The sequence below is a fragment of the Scyliorhinus torazame genome, chromosome 8, assembly GCF_047496885.1.
Source record: "Scyliorhinus torazame isolate Kashiwa2021f chromosome 8, sScyTor2.1, whole genome shotgun sequence".
NCBI classification, from domain to species: Eukaryota; Metazoa; Chordata; class Chondrichthyes; order Carcharhiniformes; family Scyliorhinidae; genus Scyliorhinus; species Scyliorhinus torazame.
Window position 1 is genome coordinate 124184179 of NC_092714.1, and position 8469 is coordinate 124192647.

Consider the following 8469-nt stretch of genomic DNA (forward strand, 5'->3'; position numbering starts at 1 on the left):
AGGGGGGATATGGGGGGAGGGGGGATATGGGGGGAGGGAGGGATATGGGGGGAGGGAGGGATATGGGGGGAGGGAGGGATATGGGGGAGGGGGATATGGGGGAGGGGGATATGGGGGAGGGGGATATGGGGGAGGGGCGGATATGGGGGAAGGGGGGATATGGGGGAGGGGGGATATGGGGGAGGGGGGGATATGGGGGAGGGGGGGATATGGGGAAGGGGGGATATGGGGGAAGGGGGGATATGGGAGGCTCACCCTGCCTGCTCTGACGAGGTCGTTCACCTTCTTCTGGCACTGGGTGCCTGTCCGTGGTGTCAGGGCCGCAGCGGTGACGGCCTCTGCCACTTCCCTCCACAGACGCCGGCTGTGGCGTGGGGCAACTCTGCGGCCGTGCCCGGGATACAGGGCGTCCCTCCTCTGCTCCACCGCGTCCAGGAGCGCCTCCACATCCCGTGACTCGAACCTCAGGGCTGAGCGGCGGCCAGCCATCCAGTCGGGTGTTCCGGTCGGGTGGGGGGGAGCAGCGCGGCCTTATGAGCCGTCACGCCATGCGGCGCGTATGACGCTGCACGGCGTGAACCACTGCGCAAGCGCGGATCCCGTTACGTCGCTGCTAGCCCATTTCGGGCCGGAGACTTTCGACCCATTTTTCCGACGTGACGCAAGTCGGATTTGCGCTGTTTTTTGCGCCGATCGGTGGACTTTCCGCCGATAACGGAGAATTTTGCCCCTTGTTCGCAAGGAAACAGATATTCTGGAGGGAGATGTGGAGCGGAATGCTCCGCTGGGGAGACTAAGTGTTGATGTCGGGACTGAATTGTGTGCGGTTCGTTTTCCCAGTGGGGGCTCTATTTCTGGAACAATTCAGGACATGCTAATGGGCCAGCACTCTGCCCACGTGAATCTAGAGGAATTCTCATTCCTGTTGGATTTGCTAGAGCTGCTTATAGGCGCTCTACTCCCCACACACTTTCATTCCACCCAAGGTGGACCAGGGAAGAGCAACACCACACTTCGCGGATGCAGACATCTACAACAGCAAAATTAGCGCAGCTCCCAGAGCAATTCAACAACCATTAATGGGCTAGCATCAGTGCCACGTGGAACATGAGCGATTTCAATGAGAAATGGTGTCAGGTTCGCAAGAGCCGGGATTGACACTCGAGAGGCTGACAAGCTGCAGCCGCGTATGAGCATTCTGGTCCCCACACACACTCATCCCAACCAGCAAGATGGCAGCACAGAGCGCGGCACTCCAGTTCACGGACGCAGAGCTCGGGAACCTGCTGGACGCTGTGGAGGAGAAGTGGGCGCCCCTGTACCCCGGGGTGGGAAGGGAGCTACCACCAGCTGCCGTACTGGGTGTAGGTGGCAGAGGCTGTGAGCGCTGTGGCCCCACCGCTAAGACTGGACAGCAGTGCTGCAAAACCTCTTCAGGGCAGCCAGGGTGAGTAGGCAGCACTGTGCCCCTGGCGCCAATGCCCACCTCATGCACCCGTAACCCTGCCGCCCTGTCTCCAGGAGGACAACCGAACCCCACCCACCAAAGGTGTGCGTGCACTCCACCCTGCACTACATGCGACCACCCATACCGGCCACCATGGCAGGTTGGCCTGGCTGCAAGTATCCGACTGCCTGACACTGCATGCTTTCTGTTTCCTCCCCCCCCCCCCCCCCCCCCCCCCCCCAATCAGGAGAAGGTGAGCCAGAGCCATCAGGAGAGGGAAAGGTCTGGAGGGGGACCGGTGGCCCCTCACCACAGTGGTGCAGCGAGCATCAGGCGAGCAAGTGATCCCCCGATGACTTGTGCTTTCCTGTGGCACGTGTGTCGCCACCCCCACCACCACCCCATGCCCAACCCCCCCACACCCCCACTCCACCCCCCCCCCCCCCACACACACACACACACACACACACACACACCCCACACTGGTGGTCACACGCCAACTACACATTCAGCATTCAGGGAGTGGAAGCCTTTATGATTGATGAAGGGCACCCACCTGATGAGACAGTCTTGTAGGGGGACATGTGTGCCATCAATCAACACCTGGACCTGGGGCATGCCAACGATGGTGGCAAATCCTGCTGCCCAGGCATCCTGGTGGGCTTTGTCCAGATTAAAGTTTAGAAAGTCTGCTGCCCAGGTGCATAGGGCATCCGTCACAGCGCGGATACCCCTGTGTACCTCTGTGATATCCCAGACAGGTTCCCGTTTGGCCCCTGAAAAGACCCAGAAGCATAAACGTTCAGGGGGACCGTCACCTTGATGGCCACCATATTCCCTGGTGCCAGGGGGGCCATCATCTGGCACAGGTGACGCACGGCCTCCCTGTTTAGCCAAAGTCTTTGGCGGCATAGGCCATCCGGTATCGCCTCAAAGGACAGGCGCTGACAGTATACACGTCGCCTGATGCGGCACCTCCTTCACATCTCCTCCTCGGCCTTTTGGGCGGCCAGCACTCGAGCCTCACCGGTTGGCCCCTGCTTTTCTGGCGAGGGTCCTCTTGTGCAGGGTTCACCCTGAGCAGGCCCTGTGCCTCCAGCCTCCGTGTGTACATACTGGGAGCTGCGGCATGATAGATAGTGAGCATTGCTGGCTGTACTCTGAAATTCATTCTCTGCAGGGGGAAAAGAGAAGACATGTTAGCAAGATGAGTATTTTCTTGCCCATCCAGATCCAACAGGCTACATGGTGACCCGAAGTTGCACTTCAGCTCCACCCTCCACACGTTCTCCCCAAAGCCACCCCGACCCCTCAGAGGGTCATGGTGCGCCATCGATCGCCTCCATGCTTCCAGGCTTGTGTGTGGGGAATGAACCTTGTTATCGCCACCAGCGAGGGACCGGAGCATGGTGCCCATATGGTGTTGGGCACTGACCTCGATTTTGGGCGGATGCTCGATTCTCCACCTGATTGCGGTTCATGTTTGTGGCATTGCGAGGTGGAGATTTACACCGTGGATACTGTTAACTCACAGAGCATATCATAATCCTGAAACCTATCCTCTCACTCTTGTCCTTTAATGGAAAAGTGCTAAGGTTATAAAACAAAGAATCTATTAGTCGGACTGTGTATCTTTTATTCTGTAAAAGCATAAACAAAACAACATTGGACTGAATCTTCTGAGGTGTGGCAATCACCATTGTTTTGACACTTTGTTCCTTTGTACTTACCTTACATTGGAGCACTTCATTTTTTACCTGGACTTCCAAACCCAGCCTCCACAGAAATTTGGAGCGTAGAGTCCTCCTTCATAGTGTAGGAGCATCAGGGAAAGTCAAGCCATGCCCCTTTTTACAGCACTAGCTGCCATACTCTGGTACGTTTAGACGACCCAAAGCCACTTTGAGAAGCTAAAGAGGGAAGGGATGTGTGGAAGGTAAATGGGTGAGAGAATACGATGTCAGGTGGGTGGGTAAGCAAGAAGGGTCCGTCGGGAGCAAGTTCGAGGGGTAGTCAGGTGGGGCAAGTAGTTGGGTAGTCTTGGGTAGTCGGGGGTTGAGAAGGTAATTGGTTGGGGGGGTACAGTCAGATGGGGGATAAGTCAGGGTGGTGATGGTCGGTGGGTAGTTAGATGGTCAGGAGAGTATTCAGAGTGTCAGGAGTGTTAGTTGGGGGGTTGTGTGAGTAGTCAGGGGATAGTTGGGTGGGGGATAGTCAGGTATGGGGAAATCAGTGAGTTGGGTGGTTAGGGTGCAGTCTTGCATCACTGGGATCAGTCGGGGGTTTGTCAGCATTGCTAGCGTGTCAGGGATAGTCGAGAGATAAGGGAAGTTGGGCGTGTAAACGGGTGGGGGAGTTAGAACTGTTTTTAATCCTTTTCCTGGGTAACTATTCTGTAAAGTAAACCAGAACCATACGCACGCTTGGACTCTTTAACTCGGCTTCAGAGGATTTCAAACATAGAGGGCGGGATTCTCCATCCAGCGACATCAGAATTGCGAATCGCGATCAGGAGGCGAATCACGTGTCAGCCGAAAATCGAGGTAGGTGCCAGGCTCCCAATGGAATGCCATGTTCCGGTGCCTCGAAAGCGGCGTGAATGTGTTCCACGCCCCGCGCCGGCATGGGCATGCAAATTGTACAGTAACACTCATTAACATATCATTAATGGGCCCGGCCAGTTAGTCTCCGGCCTCGCTCGAGGCTATACCTCAGCCAGATGAAAGTGACGCCGGCGAGGTTCACTTGTGGTATTTAAGAATGGGGACCGGGCTCCGTGGCTGCTGAGGGAGAGAGAGGAGGTAAGGAAAGTTGGCAACAGTGGGAGGACAATTGTGCCGCTGCATAATCCACTGACTGCCCACTGTGGCCTACAAAATGTGCAGAGCGCCACCGGCCCCTCCCCAGGCCACCCCCCCTAGGAACCCACAGACCCCAGATGCTCCACCAAAGGGATGGGCATGGTCCAGACAGCCAGTGACCCACCAGGTGCTGGCACTCTCCCATGCACCCATCCGAGGCACTATCCCATTGCAGGGGGTGCAGGTGAAGAACAGAGCGCATCCCGAACAGTGGACTCATGCACCATGGCCTTTGTCATCCACCCTGGCACACTGACCCCAGGGCAGGTGCCCCACCAGTGGCACAACAGCTAGCCCACCCAGTGGGACAATGAGTCATCACCAATCCCCGCCTGTCCACTGTCACCCCTGCTCCCATCCATCCTGCCCCCGGACAGGTAGGCACAACCCACACAGGACCCAAGGCACACTGCAGCTACCGTCCCAATGGGTGCCCACCCCAATCGCCCAGCCTCGTCCCCACGGGTGCCACTAAGCATTGTGCTGGTCGGTGACACACGGTGCCCCCTTCCCCACAATCAGGTGCCACCCTGCTGGTGGGGTAGCACGCAGACGGCCCAAGGAAGACTCTCAGTAGACCCCACAGGAGGGTGCAAGACAGAGACCACGGAGCATTGTGCTGGCACAGGGAGCACAATCAATGGTAGCCCTGCCAGTAGGGACGGGTGACGGGGTTAGAGGGGTGGGATTGGGAGGGGGAGAGGGGTCAGGGGCGACAGTGCAGGCTAGGCCTACCGTGTAGCCCGCTGGACCTGAATGGGCATTTGGAGTTCTCACCATAGTAACATACCTGCCCTTTATACCGTACAGATAATGGATTTCAGAGTCCAGCCAGGAATGTTGGCATCTACCAGGGGAAACGGCCAGTGGTGGGCGAGGGGTAGGGGGACATGCGAGGGAGTTGCAATGCAGGCCAGGGCCAACGTGTAGCCTGTTGGACCAGGTTGGGCACGGGGGTATGCACCATTCTAACATGTCTGCCTTTCACCCCCTGCAGACAATAGCTATTGGATTCAAACCTTCATCCTGGCCACCAGAGCCCTGGGGGATGCACTGAGGTGTACAAGCAGGAGCTGCTTGAGGGTGACCCTGAAGGGGCGGAGCCTGCCCCAGAGGAACAGGAGCTAGCCGGTGAGGATAGAGAGCAGGTGGCACAACAGGCCAAGAAGGAGGAGGTGGGAAGGAGCGCCGAATGAGGCCTCGTGTGTACCGGCAGCACCTGTCATTCGAAGATCTGCCGGACCGGGCATGTCGACAAAGACTCCAGCTGAGTAGGGGGACTGTATGGTGTGTCTGCCAGGTCATGGCACACCTAGAACCATGGAGGTATGGGCGAGGACACCCACCCCTGTTGGCCATCAGGGTGACGGTCGCCCTTAACATTTATACCACGGGGTCCTTCCAGGCGCCGGGTGCGGACCTGTCCAGGATCTCGCAGACATCCATTCACAGGTGCATCCGCGCTGTCACGGATGCCCTATATGTCCGGATGGTACAATATATCAACTTCAGTCTGGACCGAACCCACCAGCTTGCTCAGGCAGTGGGAATCGCCCCCATCACTGGCATGCCCCAGGTCCAGGAGGTGATGATAGTCCCCCTATGGGCACCGGTGCACGAGGGAGTGTCCTTCATAAATAGGAAGGGCTACCACTCCATGAACGTGCAGTTGGTGTGTGACCACCGGCTGCACATTGTGCAATATCGTACAGGAAAGGGGCGACATGCTGGGGGAGGAGGAGTAACACCAGGCCACGTCCGACGAGGATGATGCGGAGGAGGGTCAGAATAGGCAATACACAGGGCCCAGGCAGGCACAGGCAGCTGCATGACATGCGCGGCAGGGCTGCCATGCATGGGACAACCTGATCGCCCCCGATTCGGTGACGAGGAGGCCTGGCCACCAGCAGCATAACTGTCCCGTCCCACCCCCACAAAACCCACGCCCCGAAATCCCCCCTCTCTGCACTCCACTCCCCCCGACCCCAGCACCTCCACCTCCCCTCCGAGCTTCCCACCAGTTGCAACCCAGTGTGTAGGCCATAGGTCACCTGTATCAGCGGGTCAGGTCCGTGGAGTGGAAGATGATGACAGCCACATTGCGATGTGCTCTGCTGCTCCGCATCGCTTGCCAGAGTCTGACCTCCACCCCAGTGTCCACTGTCCACCCAGGTGCTCCCAGCATGCGTGCGATCCATTCCATCACATGGGCCCACATACCTTCAGGGGAAGTGGAAGTGGGGGTGGGGATGGGGTCCAGGGTGAGCGGGGTTAAGAGGTGGTTATGGGGTAGTGAGTTGAGATTGGTCACTCACCGAGTAGGCCCGACCATATAGCGCCCCCACATCTCCGGCCCGGTCCCCGGCAGCCCTGTGGGGTACCCTCAACTGTCCTAAGGGCACTGGCCCATACCGTCCTCCAAATCCCACACCCCACATCAGCGGCCTCGCACACGCTCACCCCCCTGCCACCCGGCCCAACCTCTGCACCCAACCCATTCCACACACACTTAGGACAGAGGACCCAGGCAGTTGAGAATGTCGGTGAACAGGTGTTTAGCTGTGACAATGCTTATGCTTGTTCCTGATTTATGCCCTGTACCTCAACATGTACAGCAGCATCTACTTCCTGACTCTGATGAGCATATTGCACTATGTTGCTATAGTGCATCCAGTTAAAGGTTTGAAGTATAGCAATGTTAAATATGTGCAAATCATATGGATTGCAATATGGGTATTTGTTGGAGTTGCAAGCATTCCTTTTCTGGCAATTGGAAATAAGGATGAACAATGCTTTGAACTCAGTAATGGGATTGATGTTATGGATATGAAAATAATCTTTACCATGGATTTAATTTTGCTGGTACTGGGTTTCATTATTCCCTTCTTTTTCTTCACTATTTGTTACATACTTGTTGTTAAGGCTTTGCTAACTTCAAAGACAAATCCTTACAAGCAGCATAGCTGCCGGAGAAAAGCTGTCACCAGGATTGTTGTTGTAATGGTTATATTTATAACTGGGTTTCCGATTTATCATATTGTATGAACTGTCTACCTTGCCGAAATCGCGACCAGGAGAAATGTATCTCACGTCAGCTGTTTGCTTCAGAAAAACGCAGTGGCTACCCTGTGTCGTGCGGTGATGAATCCCTGTTTGGACCCGCTTCTTCTATATTACTTTGCAGCACAGACCTTCAAGGACAAGGTGAGAAACACAAGAACGCATTCAAAGGCTATCCTGCCCCAATGCAGCAAACCTGATCCCCTCCTGCAGTTCATTTTGCATGCCTAATTATCATGGTTTAAGACTGATTGGAGTGCAGGATTTCTTCTCTTGGCCAGAATGTGAAAGGTCAAAGTTCAAATGTGGTGCGTAATTTCTTTTCTCACACTGAATAATTCAATTTGACATACAGACACGCCAGTTGTCACCTGAACGAAAGTAGTAGCTCCTCAAACAACCTTTTTCTCTTAAGTATAATTCCAGACTGAAGGGTTCCTCAAGTCCTTCATGTCTTTGCAGAATAAATACTGTCTTATTGCAGTCTTATACCGTCTTACCCCAATCTTTTTAGTGGTTTTCCATTAAACCCTTGCAGTCTGCGTTGCTCGAGATGTTTCCTTTCAATCCTGCGGCCCCACATCCCTGTGAGATATCTACATTTATCTAATGCTGGCCTACTGCATCACCAATCGCTCCACTATTGCTGGCAGTGCTTAAGCTATTTAGGCATAAGATCTGCAATTTAATGTCTCTGCCTTGCTACCTCTTTTTCCTCATTTAAGACCTTACTTCTTTCACGATGCGTCTGATCATTTATCCTAGTATCTCCTTATTTGCTTCAACGTCAAATTTAATTTGATAAAATACTTTAGGAGATTTCATTATGTCAAAGGCACTACATAAATGTAAGTTTTTGTTGTTGATCAGGAAGGAATTTAATTTTCAATTCAATGCTTAAGAATGTATCAGTCCCTCATACATTATTATCTATTTCTAATCTTGTTTCTTATTAGTTCCTCAGGCTTGAGGCTTACTGAGGCCCATCTGGCTGTGCCAGCAAAACTCGAAAGAAAAGTCTCCTCAGCTAATAAATTGTCAACAAAACCCTTTTCAAATCATGTCAATGATCTAATTTTGTGGCATTCTGATTTTGTTCAA

At 54.4% G+C, this 8469-nt stretch overlaps 1 pseudogene; it reads left to right on the forward strand.

Annotated features, from left to right (window-relative positions):
* The first annotated feature begins 6885 nt into the window (after positions 1 to 6885).
* Positions 6886 to 7568, forward strand: LOC140428875 (cysteinyl leukotriene receptor 2-like; annotated as a pseudogene).
* The last annotated feature ends 901 nt before the right edge of the window (positions 7569 to 8469 follow it).